Source organism: Bos taurus, chromosome 4 (assembly GCF_002263795.3).
Source record: "Bos taurus isolate L1 Dominette 01449 registration number 42190680 breed Hereford chromosome 4, ARS-UCD2.0, whole genome shotgun sequence".
In the NCBI taxonomy this organism is placed as follows: Eukaryota; Metazoa; Chordata; class Mammalia; order Artiodactyla; family Bovidae; genus Bos; species Bos taurus.
The window spans coordinates 103572890-103595336 of record NC_037331.1 but is presented as its reverse complement, the minus strand read 5'-3'; the positions used below and the strand labels follow the sequence as shown (position 1 = coordinate 103595336).

Here is a 22447-nt window from a genome sequence, read left to right as displayed (position 1 = left end):
AGCCACCACGATGTTCTTGGCTTTGATTTTAATTTTTTTTTTTTTAAGGAAATTTCAGACATAAACAGAAATAAACAGAACAGTATAATGGGCTCCCAGATACCGTCACTCCACTTTCAGTTTAGTTCAGTCGCTCAGTCGTGTCTGACTCTTTGCGACCCAATGAATTGCAGCACGCCAGGCCTCCCTGTCCATCACCAACTCCCAGAGTTCACTCAAACCCACGTCCATCTACTCCACTTTAGTGATTAACAATTCATTCATGACCAATCTTGTTTCATTTACCCCTGCCCTTATTTCCCTTGCACTTGGTGTTATTTTTAAGTCAACTTGGGGTATATCATTATATCTGTGACTATTTTAGCATGTATATCTCTTAAGGCCTCTTCTAAGAAAAACTACAATAAATGGTAAATCTTGGTACTTATATTAATAGTTTGCATCAAGGTCCAAGTAAGGTCCATACATTTGATTAGTTGTATCATTGGTTCTCAGCTGGATGGGATGCTGCCTCCCAAGGGACACGAGGCAGTGTCTGGAGACGTTTGTTATTTTGGCAGGGGGTGGGTGGAGTTGTTCCAAGCATGTCATAGGAGAGGGCAGGTATGCTGCTGAACATCATGCACAGAGCAGCCCCGTAAGGAAGAGTTCAGTTCAGTTCAGTTCAGTCGCTCAGTCATTTCTCACTCTTTGCGACCCCATGAATCGTAGCACGCCAGGCCTCCCTGTCCATCACCATCTCCCAGAGTTCATTCAAACTCATGTCCATTGAGTCAGTGATACCATCCAGCCATCTCATCCTCTGCCATCCCCTTCTCCTCCTGCCCACAATCCCTCCCAGCCTCAGGGTCTTTTCCAATGAGTCAACTCTTCCCATGAGGTGGCCAAAGTACTGGAGTTTCAGCTTTAACATCATTCCTTCCAAAGAACACCCAGGGCTGATCTCCTTTAGAATGGACTGGTTGGATCTCCTTGCAGTCCAAGGGACTCTCAAGAGTCTTCTCCAACACCACAGTTCAAAAGCATCAATCAAAAGCGCTCAGCTTTCTTCACAGTCCAACTCTTACATCCATACATGATGACTGGAAAAACCACAGCCTTGAGTAGACGGACCTTTGTTGGCAAAGTAATGTCTCTGCTTTTCAATATGCTCTCTAGGTTGGTCATAACTTTTCTTCCAAGGAGTAAGCATCTTTTAATTTCATGGCTGCAGTGACCATCTGCAGTGATTTTGGAGCCCCCCCAAATAAAGTCTGACACTGTTTCCACTGTTTCCCCATCATTTCCCATGAAGTGATGGGACCGGATGCCATGATCTTCGTTTTCTGAATCTTGAGCTTTAAGCCAACTTTTTCACTCTCCACTTTCACTTTCATCAAGAGGCTTTTGAGTTCCTCTTCACTTTCTGCCATAAGGGTGGTGTCATCTGCATATCTGAGGTTATTGATTTTTCTCCCGGCAATCTTGATTCCAGCTTGTGCTTCTTCCAGCCCAGTGTTTCTCATGATGTACTCTGCATATAAGTTAAATAAGCAGGGTGACAATATACAGCCTTGACAAACTCCTTTTCCTATTTGGAACCAGTCTGTTGTTCCATGTCCAGTTCTAACTGTTGCTTCCTGACCCGCATATAGGTTTCTCAAGAGGCAGGTCAGGTGGTCTGGTATTCCCATCTCTTTCAGAATTTTCCACAGTTTATTGTGATCTACACAGTTAGCTAGTCCTAAATGTCAATAGTCCTGCTGTTGGAAAACCCTGATTTGTCGGTTTTGCTCATGTTTCTCTTTTTTCCTTTGCTATTTATTTCTTACAGAAAGTGGTTGTTTATCCACTTTCTGGGTTTTGCTTATTACATCCCTGTAGTATCTCTCAACATGTTCCTCTCTTCCCTGTAAATTGATAGTTGGAGCTAGAAGATCTTGATCCGATTTCAGGTATTTTTTCCCCGCAAGAGTATTTTATGAATGGATGATATAGTCTTCTATCAGGAGGCATGAAATGTCTGGTTGTTCCTATTTTTGTTATGTTTGCTGCCATTGGTCAATGCCAGTATCCGTTCATTTGTTCATTAGCAGTTGCAAAATGATATTTTAATTACAAAATTTCTTCTTCATTTATTAGCTGGAGTACTTTTATAATGAGAAAACTTCCTTTTGTCTACTCCTTTGGTTACCTAGTGGTACCATTTATATAGGAGAGGCAGATTTAAATGCTTGATTCTTTCCCTTAGTCACTAGTTTTGAAATTAATTGGCTCATTAGCATCTTCTATTGGTTATTAAAGGAAAAAAATCAATGTATAATATGTATTAGTTTTGAGCAATATGAAGTAAAATGATGACTCTTAAAAAAGGTCCATGTCTACTTTGACCACATAACTTGTAACTAAAAAAAAAACCTCCAAAATCTGGTAAGCAATTCAAGCAATATAGAAAGATTAAAAAAATGAAAAGTGGAAGTTTCTTGTCTCCTTCCTATAGTCCCCTTTCCCCAGTGGGAAATCCCATTAACAATTTTGAATTTCTATCCAGATGGAAGGGGTCATATGGTATACATGGTTTTGTACCTTGTTCTTCTTAATTTTTAATAATATTCCAGTGGTCTAGGAGAGCTTTTCACATCAGCATATACAGATATCTCATGCTTTTTAATGGCTGCATAGAATTCCATTCTGTGGATTTACCATAATTTACCTGGTTCTCTGTTGATGAATTCTTCAGCTGGTTTCTCTCTCTCTTTTTTTTTTTAGTACTTAACAGTGCTGCGATGTATATGTATATATTTTTGTGTTTATCTTTATTCTTGATAAGCATTTAGGTACATTCTTAAGTTCCTAGCATTATACATTCTGAAATCATTTTTAGCTGTGAAAGTCGCTCAGTTGTGTCTGACTCTTTGTGACCCCATGGACTATACAGTCCATGGAATTCTTTAGGCTAGAATACTGCAGTGGGTAGCCTATCCCTTCTCCAGGGGCTCTTCCCAACCCAGGAATCGAACTGGGGTCTTTTGCATTGTAGGCAGATTCTTTACCAGCTGAGCTACCAGGGAAGCCCACTTTTTTAAAGCTGTAACTCTGTTTAAAATTTGTTTTCTTCCATCAGCAGATGAATGGATAAGAAAGCTGTGGTACATATACACAATGGAGTATTACTCAGCCATTAAAAAGAATACATTTGAATCAGTTCTAATGAGGTGGATGAAACTGGAGCCTATTATACAGAGTGAAGTAAGCCAGAAGGACAAACACCAATACAGTATACTAACGCATATATATGGAATTTAGAAAGATGGTAACGATAACCCTGTATACGAGACAGCAAAAGAGACACTGATGTATAGAACAGGCTTATGGACTCTGTGGGAGAGGGAGAGGGTGGCAAGATTTGGGAGAATGGCATTGAAACATGTGAAATGTCATGTATGAAACGAGATGCCAGTCCAGGTTCAATGCACGATGCTGGATGCTTGGGACTGGTGCACTGGGACGACCCAGAGGGATGGTATGGGGAGGGAGGAGGGAGGAGGGTTCAGTATTTTATATTTATTTTTTAATTAATAAAAAAAAGAAAAAAAATTTATTTTCTAAAGAGACTTTTGATTGACAGAAAGGGTAAGGAGCACTTGAAGTGAAATACAAGTTTGATAAACATACTAACTATGCAAATGTAAGATACTTTTTTATCAGGGCTGTAAGTTGCATTCATCTGATAATTCTAATACATCAAAAATCATTGTTAGAGGAAACACAATGACATATCCAATTTTCATTTTAGGGGTAGGGGGAAGTAAAACTTTCAGAATGCTTTGTGGAGAAGTGTTAAACTTCTCTTCCTTTGGAAAGTGGAAGTGTTTTCCTTGAGCTCAAAACACAGGATTTCAAACATAATATCAACTTGTGTTTATCAGTAATCATAGCAGTCTGATATCGTGTGCGATAAATTATGAAACTGCAGAAGCTGGGGAAAGCTATGCCATTGTAGATAATTTGGTGGTTTTGTATGCACAAAAGCTATTCGCAGATGAGTGGTCCTGTTTGACAAATAAATTGGGACATAGTCCACTGTGGTTCTTTTGATTTATGATACTTAAATATTAATAAATGTAAAAAAGAAAATTAAATGGCCCTGGACATCTGTCTGGAAGTCCTGGAGATACTTACACTGCCCAGAAATCTCTGTAACAAGTATGGGGCAAAAGGCATCTTTTGAAGCAGAGACTTTGTGGATGGTTCCCATCGATGACTTGGGAAGCTTTCTGTGGTGGCCGGCCGCATGGGCACCTTCTCTCCAGAGCCTCGTGGGTTCCCAGGACTTTGCTCTTGTCTGTGGCCTCCCTCAGAGCCTCACTGGTCACACACGCTGCGCCATAGACATGTGGCCAGTCTTTTTCATGTCACTGCTTCATGAAGGAGCCTTGGGATGTAAGCTGTCTGCAGATTAGAGGAATTGGAGCTTTTTTACTTAATTTAACTTGTCACAGGTCTGACTCATATTCCTCTTACATTTTTCCTATTTTAAGGCCGGCTTTCTGTGTGTCTGGTTCTTGAAGTCACTTTCCTTTTTTTTGCTGGCCTGTCCTTATTTTCTGCATATCGGAGGATCAACATTTCCTTCGATGCCATGGTTACGGGGAGAGCAGAGTCCCTTCTGTTTGATTCAGGGACTTCTCTCCTCATGTCCACTTTTCCAGCCATCCAGATGCCAAGTAGTCCGCGCTGGGCTCTGCTTGCCTTATTTTCCTCTTCTCTGCTCTCCCCTTGTGGGAGGAGAGCTCAGATTCCCGGCCCTGAGCTTGGGTTCTCATTCCTTGAAACCCTGTTGGAAGTGATGAGCGTTTGGAAGCTCCACAGCCTTTCACACACCCTCTCCCCCAGGATTGCCTCGCTGGGGGCTGCCTTTCCCTTCAGGAGTGTCACCCAGCGGCTCTCTCCACTTACCTCCTGTCAGCTGCACGGTGCTTTGTTTTTGGCCTGCCGGGCTGCTGCATGATGCATTCACTGGTTTCGGTGCTTTGAGAGGTTCTCTGTTTCTTTGGACAGGACGGAGGAAGACTGTGGCACAAGTTTCTTAAAACTTAAGAATCAAGTGATGTTAAGATATGCATGATTTTTCGTCTCTCTTCACCACATCAGTGATTTTTGGTTTCCTTACCACTGTCACATTTCAAGCTTTCATTGACCACCATCATGGTTTCTGCCACATCTGCATAGCAATTGTACTGTTTACTTAATATTTTTCCTTAAAACTACTTTAAATGGATTTTGGTTTTTTAAATTTAATTTTGTCCTTAACAGTGGTATCTGTTAAATCCTGTGTTTGCAGTGCTTACTCCATATTTTAATAGTTGTGAGAAAAGATATATTTATTGAGATAAAGAGGCGTTATCATCTAAAATGCTTATGTGTAAGATTGTCAGAAGGGTGATGGTGATTGCCGAAAGGATAATACAGACACAGGTAAAGGATACAGGTTTTGCTAATGGAAGTAAAAGATTGAAGAATTTAACCAAATGAGAATGGCTCTGTAAAGCGGAAGGCTCTGCAGAATTCGTCCCATTGGCAGGACAAGCTAACCTGGACTTCAGTTCTCATACTGATGTCCTGTTGCCAATGACGGTGCCATCCAGGAACTGGATCCCATCAGGCTCAGCCATTCTGACGGTGTTGACCATGCTAGGGGCCTCTGGGTTCCTCTCTGTTTTAATGGTGACCTTGCCTGCCCAGCAGTGTGAGTAACTACTCACAGCCTCAGCACATTCCTCTGTATTTATGGCAAGATTGGATGACTTGTAGATCAGCTGCTCAGGCGGGCCATTTTTCTAGCAGACTTCAAGCCTGCTTGAAATCTGTTCATTCAGGTATGCATAATGGTACACTTCGGTAGACCTTGAAGTAGATTAATAAAATGTAGCTAAAGGGTTTGTACACACCCACAGAAAGAAGGGATCCTTACATGATGAAAAGTAGTTTATCTGTTCTGTCAAAATAGTATATATTCTTCAAATAAGTGACACTTTCCCCTTCAGACACTTTTTATTGTAGTCACTGTTTTTGAAGTGTCAGTGCTACACATCTCACATTCAACCATTTGTATGTGAGCCAAAGTTTGCTTTAGTTGGAGAGATCTATTTTCAGAAATAGGAAATTTTCTGGAAATGTAATTTCAGGAAGAAAAGGAAACTGCTAAGTCATTGGAGATTATCTGTAGGTGTATTCATTGTAGAAGATCCCATCTCCTTATTCAAGGACTTGACCTCAGCAGTTACCCCCTTCCCCAGTATCATTTTTCCCCCTCATTAGTGTGCAAATAATATTTAACTTCATTAAAAAATAAACGATCTGACATTCATCCTTCAGTTGCAGCCTCATTTCTTTTCTCCCTTTGTAGTAAAATTCACCAGAAGAATTCTCTGTATTCGCTGCCTCCAGCTGTGGTTTTTCTTCCCATCTTTCCTTATCTAGTTGAAGTCCGTTCTCTCTGAACCTAGCCTTACTTGGCTTCTGGAAGATCCCTGTTCTGATAGTTCTCAGGCCTCGCTGTCCCGTCCTTCCCCTCATCCTCAGTCCTCATTGCGCTTCCTTCTTATCTCCCTGGTCTTTCGTCACTGGAGTGCCACAGGGCTCATTCCTCAGTAGTTCTCTTTTTCTGACATTTGTCTGGTCTCACCACTTCAGCTTTCATCTGTGTGTGGGTGATCCCTAAATTTTTATCACCTTTGTAGACCTCTTCCCTGAGTTCTTGTCTTAAATATGTAATTGCCAACTCAGTATCTCTACTTTGATGAATAGTAAGCATCTGATCCTGTAGTGTGTCTAAAGTGAAACTCCAGATCTGGCTTCCCAGTCAGTCCTACTCTTTCCACCATCCTCTTCATCTCAGTTAATGGCAGTTCCTTTGGGCCAGAATCTTTGGAGTCATCCTCACTTCTTCTCTGGAGAAAGGAATGGCAACCACTCCAGTATTCTTGCCTGGAGAATTCCATGGACAGAGGAGGCTGGCTAGAGTCCAAGGGGTCACAGAGTCAGGCTTGACTGAGCGACTAACACTTTCACTTTTCTTCCCGCGTAATCTGCACTGAATTTTCAGCAAAATCCTGTTGGCTCACCTTAAGAATCTCACCGCTTCTCATCATTTCACCTCCCTCTCCTATATAAATTGAGATTATTGCAATAGCCTCCTAACTAGTCCTCCTCCTGCCAACACAGAAACCAGAGAAGGTGCTTTTAAAATGTCAGATCCTGTGACTCTTCTGCTTGAATCCCACTCAGAGCGGAAGCATTCCTGTGGCCCCTAAGACCCAGCAGACTGTCCGGCATCGTCCCCGGCCACTGCTCCTTCGGGCTGTACCAGCCTCATTTCTATCTCCTTCCAGTAAAATGTAAGCTTCAAGAGTGTAGACACTTGGTTTCTTGATTTTATCATTGTTGTGTTTCCAGTGTCCTGAGAGTGCTTTGAATGAGTGAATAGTTGAGCCGTAGAAGGCATTTGGGTTCATTTTACACTGTGTGTTCATCTCCTGATGGAAGGAAAGCAGAGAGTGTCGTGTGCCTGTTTCACCCACGTACCTCACTGTGGCGTACAAACGAATAAGCTAATACAGCTGGTACCTCCACCTGCAGAAATCCCTCTTCATTTTATTTTTGCCTCTTGCTGTCCCTGCATGATCTAATCTCTTCTGCCTTATCCTAGCTTTGTTTTCCTTCCTCGGGTCCCCGCCCCCCCCCCCCCTTTCCTTAGTGTTTATCCTCCGTCTAGCCATCCCCCACCCCCTAGCCCTCACCACAGATATATAAGTATAGCAGGACACTTTCCTCTTCAGCAGAAAAAAAAAAATCTCTGGAAATTCCCTGGTCATCACCATAATGTCTTTTCTTCATTCAAAAATAGTTCCTGAAGTGCTACTTTCTCTGTGGAACTTCTCTTAAGATAGCTAAAATATTTTAATCCCTTTTGTCTAAAAGATGATTGTCCTCCTTCCGTCTGCTCCCCGTTTCATTCTTCTGCATCATATCCTGTCTCACAAGGGATTCATGGTAGTGGGCCCAGAGCTGAGGCTGCTCTCAGAGGTGGGACAGAACAGATCTTTATAACCCATCAGCTTTATGTGTGTCTCTGGAACTGATAGGAATGGTTATTTCTCCCTCTTGAGTGTTGCTGAGTTCCCACATGCACAAATCAGTTTTGCATTTCCTCATCAAGTTGGACAACTTTGTCCTTAATCTTTGTTCAGAAATTAAGTATTAAATATTACTTATTGATTGGTAACATTATTAATATTATTTACTTAGTCTGTACCTATTTATGTATAATCACTTTATCGTACGTATTTGTGTGTGTGTGTAGCATATGCCTTTATTTTTAAAATTAATTATTTTAATTGGAGGATAATTACAATATTGTGATGGTTTTTTGCCGTATATTGACATGAATCAGCCATGGGTGTACATGTGTCCCCCCATCCTGAACCCCTTCCCGCCTCCCTCCCCACCCCATCCCTCTGGGTTGTTCCAGAGCACCGGCTTTGAGTGCCCTGCTTCATGCATCCAGCTTGCACTGGTCATCTGTTTCACATATGGTAATGTACATGTTTCAATGCTGTTCTCTCAAATCATCCCCCCTCACCTTCTCCCACATAGTCCTAAAGTCTGTTACATCCGTGTGTCTTTTGCTGCCTTACTTATAAGATTGTCGTTACTGTCTTTCTAAATTCCATATATACATGTTAATATACAGTTTTTGTGTTTCTCTTTCTTACTGACTTCACTCTGTATAATAGGCTCCAGTTTCATCCACCTCATCAGAACTGACTGAAATGTGTTCCTTTTTATAGCTGAGTAATATTCCATTGTATATATGTACTACAATTTCTTTATCCATTCGTCTGCTGATGGGCATCTAGGTTGCTTCCATGTCCTGGCTATTGTAAACAGTGCTGCAGTGAACATTGGGGTACACGTGTCTCTTTCAGTTCTCGTTTCCTTGGTGTGTATGCCCAGCAGCGGGATTGCTGGGTTGTGTGGCAGTTCTGTTACGTTTTTTAAGAAATCTGCACACTGTTCTCCATAGTGGCCGTACTAGTTTGCATTCCACCAACAGTGTAGGAGGGTTCCCTTTTCTCCACACCCATCATATGTATTTTATGTATGTACTTGTTCATTATTCATCACAGAGAGATTGGAGGAGTAATGGACAGAAGGATGAAGAGCACGGTGAATGTTAAGATGATCATGTGTATACGTACAAAGAGTAACCAAATTCAGTATTGCTGCACATTAGTTTGGCTCGACTACAGTCCACCCAGGTAGCAGGCTCACCTGAACCCCACCCATCTCCCCTGGCTTCTGTATTTCCATCTCTGTCTCTCCCAGAGTTTGGGAGAGAGTGAAGGACAGGGAAGCCTGGTGTGCTGCAGTCCATGGGGTTGCAAAGAGTCAGACACAACTGAGCAACTGAATAACATCATCAGCTCTCTCTCTGTCCCTGTGTCTAGAATACTTTCTTGTTGAAAGACTTGAGAATTGACCTGAGGGCTTGTTCTGGCTCCAGGTGCTCAGCAGCTTACCATGTGAAGCAGGCTGGGAATTCTGGGCAGTTAATGCCTCTGGATAGCCCTTAACCTTTGTTGATTGGGAGACAGTGGATAAATATCTTAGCTTCCTCTTCCACTGCTGGGACCACCTGAAGCCCCTTCTGCATGGAGTCATCTTCCAGGTGTCCCCAGAGGGGTAAAGGCTCCTGAAGGTACCCTCTGTGGCCTCCTCCCCTTCTCTGTCCCCCTTTTCCACTTGCCTGCCAGTGCTTCCAGAGATGACCTCCCCTCTGGACACCCCACTCAGATTTGTGTGTCAACCTCAATGGGTTGAAAATTGTTAATTGAAGAGTGATCAATCATAAGTAAATGGTCGAAAGATAATGGATTCAAAAGTAGAGTTTGGATTCCACTTATTAATAGCATGACAGTCTGTTATATTGCAGTATATGATAATATACATTACTATGCCTGTATCATAAGAGTGTTTTCATTTACTTATGTCTGTGTGCAGATGGTTTGGGACCATGACTCCCAAAGTAGAATGTGAGAGTTGCTTGCTTACTTCACCGAATAGTTTTCTGGTCCTACTACCTTAGAAAGATGCCTTGACTTGGAGTTTCTGTGTGATATGATTTTAATTTGAAACTGTTTTATTTCTCCCTTCCTTTATTCCTTTTGAATCCCTACTTTTTAAAATGCTAGAAACATTTCATAGTAATAGGTAACCTTTAACCTGGGAACAACTGCAATGAAGTGTTAACATTTTACAGATTAGCGTATTAAAAACTATAGCAATGGCATTGCCATCTTTGGGAAATGTTATAGACTACTTAAACAAGATTTCCCCCAAGGTTCTACTGTGAAATGTGGCTGAGTATCCTCAGAAAAGTTACTCAGGAGTTAAAATTCTTTATGTGTCAACTATTTTTAGAAGGATTTTAGCAATACATTGTGCTCTTCTTGATAGAATACTGTACCACTTAATTTTAATGTCTTAACATCATGGACCCAAGTTATCCTCTGTTCTGTGAGCTACTGGCATGCATTGTACAGTTTGTGCACTATATTGCCACAGGTCAGATGGGCATTCATTTAACAGTGTTCATCTCTCTCCTTGATATATGTTTTTCCTGCTATCTCTTATCTTCTTTAGCTGGTCCCTATTGCTGCTTCTGATTTTGTTTTCTTACCTAGAGAAAAACTTCAAGATTTTGATGGGGAATTCAGTAAGAGGTCTTCTTAAATTGCCCACTCTCATTCTGATACCTTGGTGACAACTGGATGGGCCTAGCCAGGAATGGAGTCAAGCAATGCAAAAGGGACTTTGCAGATATCACTTAAACAGGCTTGGCAGGCATGGTTATCATTTTTGAGGTCAGAGAGCTCACAATGCTAGATGGTAGCTTTAAATTTTTAACCCTAAGAAAGAAGCTCTGTGGAGAAGGGTGGTCCTGGCTGATAGGTAATTTTGCCCAGAAGAAAATCAGACGTGTGGCGTAGTGATATTGTGTATCTTGCTTCTTATTGTGTATTTTGGTAAAATTGTCAGCCCTTTAAAGTAAGGGTACAGTTTTTAGGCTTGCGCCTAGGAAGTGCCCTATCGATATTTGTTAATTACGTCGTGATGGGGTCACAAAGAGTCTGACACAACTGAGCGACTGAGCACACACACACAGTTATATTGTGATAAGGGAAATATGAGACAACATCTCGATAAGTTTCTTTTAAGGTTAAAAGGATAGTTTTAGGAACTTCCCTGGCTGTCCAGTGGTTTAGACTCCCAAGTTTCCACTGCAGGGGTCATAGGTTCAAGGATCCCTGATCGGGAACTAGGATCCTCTCTGTGGTGCTGTGCCCAGTCTCTCAGTCATGTCTGACTCTTTGCGACCACAGACGATAGCCCGCCAGGCTCCTCTGTCCATGGGGATTCTCCAGGCAAGAATACTAGAGTGGGTTCCCAGGCCCTCCTCCAGGGGATTGTCCCAACCTAGGGATAGAACCCAGGTCCTCCTGCATTGCAGGAGGATTCTTTACCCTCTGAGCCACTACAGAAGCCCTGGATCCCCAGTGCAAAAAAAGAGAGAGGCAGAGATAGTTTTCAAAAGTGTTAGTGTGTTATTAGTTATTGACTTTTCTTGCTCATATGTTTTCCAATACTGTATGCTGTAAGTGATTGGTAATGCTGTTGCTAATTTTGTATCCTGTGTTAAGGGAGTGGTTTTACTAAACATTTAATATACCAGTACTTTGTACCAATTGTAAAGATTGTAAATTTAAAAAAAATGTAAATTTAAACTATAACAATTGTAATTATAAGACATTAAATGTGTAGTAAATATTCAGAGCTGGTGAGTCTGAACGTTAACTTCTATAACACATTCCTAAGGTGGGAAATAATACCACCACCTTGATCCCCAGCTGCGAAATGCGGTGTGCACATCAGCTGGTTGAATTCTCCAAGGTGTTTTTCTGGTAAATAAAGTGATTTGATCTCAGCCCAACACCTCCCTAGTCTTAGTTGACTGTGGAATCTTTATGTGTGTAACCTTAACTCCTGTGGGACAGTTTCAGAAATACTGTTTTAGAGAATACTGTATAGGCAGTCCGTACTTTGTGTGGTTCTGATTTGCACAGATTTCAGTAACATGCAAAGGAAAACTGTTTCTCTGGTTATAGCACTTCTGACACCAAATGTGTGGGTTTTCTACACTCAATTCTCTGTAGACACCAACTGGGTGTCTTACAATTTAATTCAACTCTGACAGTGATCACCTGAAGTTAGAGTAGACCCCACAGGTTAACTGTGAAATGTTCCATATTTGGGGGTCTTCCCTGGTGGCTCAGTGGTAAAGAATCTGCCTGCCCATGCAGCAGACACGGGTTTGATCCCTGGGTCGGTAAGATGCCATCTGAGAAGGAAATGGCAACCCACTCCATTATTCTTGGCTGGACAATCCCATGGACAGAGCAGCATGGTAGGTTACAGTCCATGGGGTTGCAAAGAGTTGGACATGACTTAGCACCTATACAACATCACCACCATAGGTTAAGGGCTCAGTCCAACTAATCTGCTCCCCTTACTTCAGACACCAATCACAAATAGTGAATTCGTGGGTTATGTCCATTTCTGTCTGACTTGGCTGCTAATTGGGGGTTTCCATGACTCCCTATTTAGGTTTGACAATTTGCTCTGATGGCTCACTGAACCCAGGGAAGCACTTCCCTTTGTGCTATTCTTTATATAATTATAAAGGATATTATAAAGGTTATAAATGAATAACCAGATGAAGAGGTACATAGGGCAAGGTCATAAGGGTCCCACATACTTCTGTCCCTTTGGAATTGGGGATATGCCACTCTTCTGGCCCCTGAATGCATTCACCAACCCTGAAGCACTCCAAACCCTTTGGGTAGGGTTTTTAATAGAAGCTTCACTACGTAGATATGATAGATTAAATCATTAGCCATTGGTGATTTTTTTTTTTTTAATTTCCAACTTCTCTCCCTTCCTTGAAGGTTGGACATGGGCTGAAAACTCTAAATCTCTAAACACACAGTCGGTTGGGCAACTTGACCATTGTGAAGCTATCCATGGTCCCGTCCAGGGTCACCGTATTAGCATAAACTCAAGTGTGGTTGAGAGGGGCTTGTTATGAATAACAAAAGACGCTCCTCTGTCACTCAGGAACTTTACAAAGGTTTTAGGTACTGTTGTGCAAGGAACCAGGAAGGAAGACCAAATATATATTTCTCCTTACATCACTGTATCACCATGGTTTAGTTAAATACCAGTCCCCCAATAACACGATTCAAATTTTGGCCACCATGATATATTAACTGTGCAAATAAAGAACAGAGTTTGCTGCTAGCTCTTCAGTTTGCAGGTCAGCAGGTCAGTATGTCAGTGACAGCTGGGCATCTGTCCTTCAGCTCACGCCCAGACAGGAAAGGGTGTTGTGCTGCATCCTGCTTTCCCACCGATAAAGCCGACATCTTACCCATCTTACATACAAAGTGGGGTGATCAAAAGAGGGAAGTGGTCAATAAAGACGAAAGTCCAGCAAAGAACAAAAAGTGATGTTTCTGGAAGTGAAATTTAAATTGAGCATAAATGAAATAGTAAAATGAGTAACTGACGGTAAGAGTGTTGACCCTGCCGCCCCTTGAGAGGCTCTGGATGTGCAGCCAGAAGCACTCAGTGAAGGTACACTTAAGAGCATCATATTTTAAATTACAGTGTACTAAATAAATGTTTTACTAATTTTTCATTTCTCTATACGTTACAATTAACAGTAAGAGTGTTTTCACAACATTTTTGAAGCTCAAGGGACAGTTGTGATTTTGCCAACGATTACTAAGATAGCTTTGTGTGGTTTCAACTTGTCTAAGTGTTTTTATGGCCCCACACTACCGTGCAAAGCAAGGACTGCCTGGATTTTTCTTGTATTTGCCAATCATCTATCATCTGACCTCTAGTGGAAATAAAGAAAAATTACAAAATGAACTTTGAGGAACTTATAATAATACATTTTCTTCAGAATGGATCTAATAGGTAAAAATCCCTGCATATTACAGACTTTACACTTTGCTCTTACAGTGTGTTTTGAAATAGTATGGTGCACTATTTGCTGCTGACTTTTCTGGACAACTCAGCACCACCCATTTTGCTTTTGTTGAGTACTTCTGATTTGTAATTTTGTTGAAGTTCTTTGAAATCTTCCTGTAGGGATACTTGTTAAGGATTATGTCAAGGTTTCCATGATCCAAACCTCTACTCTGACTCATTCTTCACTGAGAATGAAAAAGCCTGCTAAGGGTGTTGAGTAGACCTCTCAGAAACTTTTGTTTCTGTTCCAACAGGAAGTTCTCTAAGATGAATCCTTGCTCTTGGCTTGGCTCTGCATGTAATCTCTTCCCTTAGGTTTGGGCACTGAAGACTGTTTACAAGAGGAGAAAGGTTACTAGGGCACTGGATCTACTTGAGTTGATTCCTGTCCTTTGTAGCTGACTCATCACTGAAGTGACCTCAATATAAAAGTTTATGACTTGCTGTTGTATTTTATCCCAGGGTGTGATTTTTTAGCCCTTTATACATTAAATCTTCTGTAGATGTCATTCAGTTCAGTTCAGTTGCTCATTCGTGTCCAACTCTTTGCGACCCCATGAATTGCAGCAGGCCAGGCCTCCCTGTCCATCACCAACTCCTGGAGTTCACTCAAACTCATGTCCATCGAGTCAGTGATGCCATCCAGCCATCTCATCCTCTGTCGTCCCCTTCTCCTCCTGCCCTCAATCCCTCCCAGCATCAGGGTCTTTTCCAATGAGTCAACTCTTCGCATGAGGTGGCCAAAGTATTGGAGTTTCAGCTTTACCATCAGTCCTTCCAGTGAACACCCAGGACAGATCTCCTTTAGGATGGATTGGTTGGACCTCCTTGCAGTCCCAGGGACTCTGAAGAGTCTTCGCCAACACCACAGTTCAAAAGCATCAATTCTTCAGTGCTCAGCTTTCTTCACAGTCCAACTCTCACATCCATACATGACTGCTGAAAAAACCATAGCCTTGACGAGACATTAGGCCCTAGAAAATATAGCTTTCCTTCCCATACTCACAGTGGACAACAGAACTGTGAGCTGGGCTATTGGTTCATCTTTTAAAAATCTGTTTCAACCTATAATCTATTTAATCTATGTATTCTTCTAGTAGATAACCCCACTTGGAAAATTAAGATAGGAACACTTAGAAGCTACAAGAAAGGAGAACAGAATAAATGGGCATAATATATAAATCTGTAATGAACAGAGATCCTTTTTTGCACAATATGGTTATAAATACCCATGACTAAATTTGAACATCCAATAATACTACATTCTTTTTCATTAACAAAAAGTATGGACATTTCAAAATAAGATCTTGAAAGAAAAAGTCATCTGTTATTTATTTTTTCCCCATCACATCTGTTTTCTATCCCTTTATATCTGCAAAATTCACATTTAATTTGAGTATCCTAGAATATTGGCCAGGATAGTAGCCCAAACTAATGCCTCTCTAATGTGCTTGGAATTTCTGCTTTCTGTCAATCAGTAAATATTCTTTGTATACTGTATAGTCAGCTTTAGGTAGATCAGAGGAGAATAGGAAATTCTAAGTTATTAGTGAAGTGAAGTGAAAGTTGCTCAGTCATGTCAGATTCTTTGTGACCCCATGGACTGTATAGTCCATGAGAATCCTCCTGGATTTTCCAGGCCAAAATACTGGAGTGGGTAGCCTTTCCCTTCTCCAGGGATTCTTCCCAACTCAGGGATCGAGCCCAGGTCTCCTGCATTGCAGACGGATTCTTTACCAGCTGAGCCACAAGAGAAGCAACTATTACTCCTATCTTTAAGAAATGTGAAGTCTAATTGGAGTAACAGAGTTTTCACAGGAAGCAACTGTGAATAAGGCATCGCCCTAGCCTCTCTGCTAGGGCTTTAGATCAATAGTTCCTTAACTGCCATTTCTCTACTGAGCAAAAGAATTGCCTGGGGAGCTTGTTAAAAATGAAGATTATTAGGTACCACCCATTAACTTTTCCCTGTAGATCTAAGGGGGGGCTCAAGAATGTATTTTTTTCTTTTAAGAAAAAATAAGCAGCTCTTTTCCCCGAAGATCCTGGTGTCACCATGGCCACCGCCCCTCCTGGTGTACTGTAAGAACAAGCTCTGTTCAAAGTCTGGCTTCGGTCGAGGTGTGTCCGTGATGCTAAGATCCACATCTTTGACCTGGGGCAGAAGAAGCCAAAAGAAGCTGAGTTCCCACTCTGTGGCCACAGTGTCAGATGCGTAGGAGCCACTTTCCTCTGAAGCGCTGGAGGCTGCCCGTATTTGTGCCAGCAAGTACATGGTGAAAAGCAGTGGCAAAGATGGCATTCACATCCAAATGTGGCTCCACCCCTTCCATGTTATCCACAGGAACAAGACGCTATGCTCTGCTGGAGCTAATGGGCTCCAGACAGGTATGCACAGTGGCCAGGGTCGACACTGGCCAAGTCATAGTGTCCATCCGCACCAAGCTGCGGAACAAGGAGCATGTGAGTAAGGCCCTCCCTAGGGCCAAGTTCAAGTTCCCTGGCTGCCAGAAGATCCACATCTCCAAGAAGTGGAGATTTACCAAGTATAATGCCAGTGAATTTGAAAACACGATAGAAAAGCAGCCCATCCAGGGTGGCTGTGGAGTCAAATACATCCCTGGTCATGTTCCCTGGACAAATGGTGGGCCCTGCGCTCATGAGAGCCTGGCACAGTCCTCTCCTTACGTGTGCCCACCAGTATATCCTACTTTCCTATCAAAGCAAAACAAAAATAATAATTTAAAAAAAAAAACACAGTAAAAAGATGTTGAAAGTTGCATGGTGAAAGCAATTGTCCCTCCCCTCCATTCTGTATCCATTCAGTTTTCTCTTACACGTTTTTTTTTGCAGATGGTTCCACACATTGTACTCTGCATTTGCAGGCATGCAGGCATGGGTGGGTGGGGGCGTACTCTTCTGCACCTGGCTTTTGTTGCTTTCCAGCATGTCTTGGAGATCTTTCCATATCCCTTCTTGCAGATCCGCCTCATTCTTTTGAAAGGCTGCCTCGCACAGCCTGTAAAAGCTCCACAGGAGATTCTAATGCATAGCCAGGCTTGGAGCCCACAGATAGACTGAGTGTTAAATGGGTTTAGAAAAAGTTTTCTTAGATGTTAACTCCTTAAGTCTTGTGGTTTCTCAGCAAGGAACTGAACTCTGCAAATGTTTCTCATACTTCTAGATTCAGGTTGCTTTAGGACAGATTTTTGTATGGTTTTTACTTTTAGTTATTGGGATGTGAGAGTTGGGCTGTAAAGAAAGCTGAGCACTGAAGAATTGATTGCTTTTGAACTGTGGTGTTGGAGAAGACTCTTGAGAGTCCCTTGGACTGCAAGGAGATTAAAGCAGTCAATCCTAAAGGAAATCAGTCCTGAATATTCATTGGAAGGACTGATGCTGAAGCTGAAACTCCAGTACTCTGGCCACCTGATGGGAAGAACTGACTCATTTGAAAAGACCCTGATGCTGGGAAGGATTGAAGGCAGGAGGAGAAGGGGACGACAGAGGATGAGCTGGTTGGATGGCATCACTGACTCAATGGACATGAGTTTGAGTAAACTCTGCGAGTTGGTGATGGACAGGGAGGCCTGGTGTGCTGCAGTCCATGGGGTCGCAAAGAGTTGGACACGACTGAACAACTGAACTGAACTGAGAAATCAGTGAAAAATACACGAAGGCATTTATGAAATCAAGATTTTTTTTAATCCTATAGCTGCAGATGTGGAGTTTAAATTTCTCATTAAATTAATTATTAAAACATACATGAAGGCAGTAATGTATAGACTCATGGCATAGTTCTTAATTCTTCCTTTATTAAGGACATTTCTAAACATACCTTTATATAATTGTTTCTGTTTATCCTTTATCATCATGACAAGTTTTTCCTCCCCCAGGATGATTTACAAAGTTCTTACTAAATTCTCAAATAATATTCATTTTGGGATGGCATTTATTTGCTCTTTCACTGGTTATAAATAGAAGTATAGTCTATCTCCGTGAAGTAGCAAATCTGCTGGGCACTGTTTGCATTATAGCTTTCCTTAGCCACTATAGACATACCCGACACGTAGCCGGACAAGCCAAAAGCAGATTGCTAAAGAGTAGAACAGCATATGCTATGCTATGCTAAGTCGCTTCAGTCGTGTCCGACTCTGTGTGACCCCAGAGACGGCAGCCCACCAGGCTCCCCTGTCCCTGGGATTCTCCAGGCAAGAACGCTGGAGTGGGTTGCCATTTCCTTCTCCAATGCATGAAAGGGAAAAGTGAAAGTGAAGTTGCTCAGTCGTGTCCGACTCTTAGCGACCCCATGGACTGCAGCCTACCAGGCTCCTCCGTCCGTGGGATTTTCCAGGCAAGAGTACTGGAGTGGGGTGCCATTAATAGGAACAGGTTCCTTTCCAGGAGCGGGTTCATAAGTACAGTTTGTTTGCAAGTCCAATAAAGTTAGCCTAGGTACCCAGCTAACACAGTTGGCTACACAGCACTGTACTGTAATATGTTTATAATACTTTTCACGCAAATAATACGTAAAAGCTAAACACAAAAATAAACATTTTTAATCTTATAGTACCTTGAAAAGTACAGTAGTACTTTTCTTTCTGATAGTCAGTTGGTAAAGAATCCACCTGCACAGCAGGAGACCCCATTTCGATTCCTGGGTTGGAAAAACCTGCTGAGACGATATAGGCTACCACTCCATATTCTTGGGCTCCCATTGTGGCCCAGCTGGTAGAGAATCCACCCGCAATGAGGGAGACGTAGGTTTTGTCCCTGGGTTGGGAAGATCCCCTGGAGGAGGGAATAGCTGTCCACTCCAGTATTCTGTCCTGGAGAATTCCGTGGACTGTATAGTCCATCAGATCACAAAGAGTTGGACATGACTGAGCCACTTTCACAAAGATCCTTTATTTACCATTTATATCGCCGCCTCTATGTATTCAGGTGTCGGGCAGTGACAAGCATGTTTTCTGCGCTCTGGGGGGTAAATAGTGTAACGTAAATTATATTTGATGTGTATGTTTCACACATTCATCCTGGTACAAGTTTTATTAGAAGTATACCAGCAGGATTTTCACTTTTTTGAAGGGTGTGTTTTGTATCCGTGAGCTCATCTCTTGGTTCTTCAGTCCCTCTTATTTTCCTGTCATGTTCTTTGTTCAATTCCTTAAAAAAAAAAAAAAAGTTTTATTTATTTATTTGACTGCACCAGGTCTTAATTGCAGCACATGGGATCTAGTTCCCTGACCAGGGATCAAACCCTAGCCCACTGCATTGGGAGCATGAACTCCCATGAACTAAGAGCATGAACTCTTAGCCACTGGACCACCAAGAAATCCCTGTTCAATTCCTTTTTATATCGTCTTCCTCCCTCACCCTTGGTAACCTGAATGTTCTTAGTTAGCTGGCTGGAAATAACTCAGGAAGCCGTTAGGACGGTTGGAAGGATGAGCCAACTGTTAGAGGCAGGAAGAGTGTCACATTTTTTCTGAGATTATTATGAACTGAAAGAATTTGGTTCAGTATGCACTTCATTCAAAATCTTTGTTAAATATAGTTAAGCACAAAATATGCCAGTAAATAGCTTTGATGTGTCAAAAATGAAATCTTCAATGTCATGCTCAACTTGTAAGGAAAAGCACTTAATTTTATGAACAGTTTATATGCAAGAGAATAACAGGAGTTGGTTTTTTCTGAACCAAAGATTTAATTTAAAATTGCCAGTTTGATTTTCAGTGAAAATATTTCATACATGCAAATTACAAATTTTTGCTTTAGCTGATACCTGATAATAAAGTATCTTAGGGTTAAAACACTGCATAAAACGTAGTTTAGATGTGAAAATGGCTGTTGGCATTCTAGTATAGTTTTAGCAGGAATGTCAACCTGTTAAGCCAGAATCAATAAGCAAAGTAAGGTTTTTGGACCTGCAAAACAATTGTTCTACAGTTTCATTCTAAATATTCTGTTTATTAACTTAATTAATTTGCTTAACTTTGAGGGAGATACTGTCATTTCCATCCTTACAGTCAAAGAACAGACAAGGAGAGTTACCCAGGTCTATACATGGTTGTACATAGTTCAGGATTTTAACATAGGTAGACTGACTCCAGAGGACTCAACCATCAAAACGTAATTAAAAATTGAAAAAGAATTATCTTCTTTTTCCTTTTAAGAATGGCCATTTGAGTGTCTAATGTGTACTCTGAAGAGACATCACTGAAGGAAAAAATATTAAGCCTAATCATGAGGCCAAGTTTCCTGTGTGGGCTCAGACCTCATAGGTAATAAGCCCAGAGCTGTATGAGCTGTGATCGGTACCTAATAGAAGCATAATAATGTTAATGGTTACTATTAATGTATTTACTGTACCATTGCTTATTATACGCTAAGCCATAGGCATTACATATTTACCTGCATTGTCCTGTTTAGTCCTAGGGGAATTCCTGCTCAGAGGAATTAAAAATGTTGCTCAAAGTCAAAACTACTGGAGCTAGACATCAAATCGGTTTTCCTGATTCCAAAATCTGTGCATCCCACTCAAGCCAATTGACCCCTGTTTTTCTGGTGGCTTGAAACTGGACTGGGTAGTCCTTGCCTGGCTTATAGCTGTCCCAAGGCTTCAGCTGACTCCAGAGTTATATGGAAGGAAATAGGAAGAGTAGGTTATAAACCAACCTCTCTACTCCTGGAGTTAAATCTCAAAGGCCACTCCCCAGCCCCTTTGGTGATATTACTGTGAGGTTTTAGGGCTTGCACAATGGATGACTCAGTCCTTTATGGAGAAGTTGTAAAAATTAGTTTTGGGTAGAAGGGTGAACTTTTGAAACACAGGTGTAAACTTGCAATGAAGCAAAATTTTAAATGAGTGAATTTCATTACTGCATCCTTCTACCATCTAAGGAAGGATGAGAAATCTACTAAATCGTACATTGAAAGACTGTCCCCCCGCCCCACTTTTTTTTTTTTTTTTTACAGACTGTGTTGCCTTTAGTTCCTATACCAAATTCTTCAGAAATTCAAGCTAGACATATATATATTTTTTTAACTTGCCTGTAACTTTGCCACAATGGATCAATTTTCAGATAAGTTTTCAGCACAGTTAATAATCAAAAATTTACTGGGATCATCATGTTGAGAGGGCACTGTAAGTGATCCTGGGAGAAGTCTGAGCTCAAGTCAGGAAGTAAGGTGTGTAAAACAGCTCAGTGTTAGATATCCACGAGTAGAGATGTGTGTGAATAAAGTGTTGCAGAACTTTCTGTGGGGTGATTGAGTGAAGTTTCACCAAGGAGAGGACTGTAAGATTGCTTGGTGAGGAATGGGGAGAGGATTTGAAGCAAGAGGAATATCTAATGAAGTCTGCTGGCAGGAAGATCTTTAAAAATTTGGCCTCCAACTCTTCTAACATTGAGAGGAAGGAATATAAATGGGAGCATTATCAGGAGGAAAAAAAAGGATATTTGGCAGATCCCAGGGAATCCTGGTTAGTCATTAATTCAATTCTGTTCTTGTCAAGTGTCACACACACACAAAAAAGCCAGCTAAGCAACAATTTCAGAAGGTTAAGACAATAGAAAGTGCTAAAGTTGTCACTGTCCCACTTACCAAAAGGCACAGAGAGTGTTCTGTAGATGGAAGCTAGTCAGCAAAGGTCAGACTGTCACCCCCACAGGAAGGCACCCCCCTCCACACACACACTCACAATAGTCTAAGAAACATTGAACATGTTGCCATTAGGAAAAAATGGAGCAGTTTGTATATGAAGGAAGGTTTTGTAAGAGAAATGGAGAGAGAGACTAAAGGAGACCGAAAGTTATTCTTAGAAAACTTGCTTTCGGAGTTCTGCATCTTATGTGCCCTACTGCTCGTGCTCTTAACACGTCTGTTACAGCTGTAGGGACTTAGAAAAGTGACAGTGTTATCGCTCAGTCATGTCTGACTTCTTTGCGACCCCATGGACTGTACGTAGGCTGCCAATCTCCTCTGTCCATGGAGTTTTCCAGGCAAGAATACTGGTGTGGATAGCCATTCCTTTCTCCAGGGGATCTTCCCGACCCAGGAATTGAATGAACCCTGGTCTCCCGCATTGCAGGCGAGCCACCAGGGAAGCCTTTGTGACTGTAGGATTCTGTTAATGGGGCTGAGGGGTGGGGGTATCCTTCCTTCTGAGAGAGGAAACCAAAACGCATGTGATAGTTCCTTTTAGATCTACTCAAAGATCTGAAATAACGTTCTTGGTTTAGGGATATTTAATTTTTATGTTTAATTTGATTTTTTTTTAATTTATTAATTTATTTGGGAAGTC

General features: G+C 41.6%; 1 protein-coding gene and 1 pseudogene across 1 annotated transcript in view; both read left to right on the top strand.

The window, feature by feature from the left end:
• Nucleotides 1-22447, top strand: part of KDM7A (lysine demethylase 7A) — a 79043-nt gene that overhangs the window by 9386 nt on the left and 47210 nt on the right. The gene's annotated exons all lie outside the window — the stretch shown is intronic.
• Nucleotides 1-22447, top strand: part of LOC132345135 (large ribosomal subunit protein uL16-like) — a 31470-nt pseudogene extending 9023 nt beyond the window's left edge.